The sequence below is a fragment of the Grammomys surdaster genome, unplaced genomic scaffold, assembly GCF_004785775.1.
Source record: "Grammomys surdaster isolate TR1022 unplaced genomic scaffold, NIH_TR_1.0 129, whole genome shotgun sequence".
In the NCBI taxonomy this organism is placed as follows: domain Eukaryota; kingdom Metazoa; phylum Chordata; class Mammalia; order Rodentia; family Muridae; genus Grammomys; species Grammomys surdaster.
In genome coordinates, this window is record NW_021604587.1 from 17939678 (window position 1) to 17940462 (window position 785).

The window sequence follows — 785 nt, forward strand, 5'->3', positions numbered from 1 at the left end:
TCCTCCTCTTCCTCCTCTTCCTCCTCTTCCTCCTCTTCCTCCTCTTCCTCCTCTTCTTTTTCTTTCGGTTTTTTTTCAAGGCAGGGTTTCTCTGTGTATCCCTAGCTGTCCTGGAACTCACTCTGTAGACCAGGCTGGCTTCGAACTCAGAAATCTGCCTGCCTCTGCCTCCCAAGTGCTGGGATTAAAGGCATGTGCCACCACTGCCTGACTTGCTTTCCCCTTCTTAAAGCATGAGATTCCCAGGCAGATTTTAATCTTCTGGAGTCCATTGTTTCAATAGTCTGGTAATACAAGTGTCTCCCTTTAAAATATCTCTTTTTGTGGCCAGAATAGGTACATTTCATCAAGATTTGCCTTTGATTTTAGGTGATTTCAGCATGAATAGGTGTGAATCTTCTTGAGTTCACACCTTTGCAACTCAGGAAAATCATCCACTGAGCAGAGCAAAGCAAAGCAAAGGTGAGGGCCACAGAGATCTAGCTTCCATCCTTTCAGAAAACTTCGTGTTTCTTAACACATAGCCTTCACTAATTAATATTTGGTTTACACTGATTGCTAATTCAACTTAAGAGAAATAAGCATTGCCTTGGTAAGTAATCGTGCTGGAGGGGTGTCTCATAGAGTGCATCATCAGGACAGGGAACACCATCACTGCTAGAGCTAAAGGTGCTAAATGCTATTAGTCTTTCATCATGTGATCAGGGGAAGCCAGATGCATGAGAAGAGCAACAGATATAACATCGCAATACCAACGGGCTGTTTCAGGGTGTTGCTAAACTCTT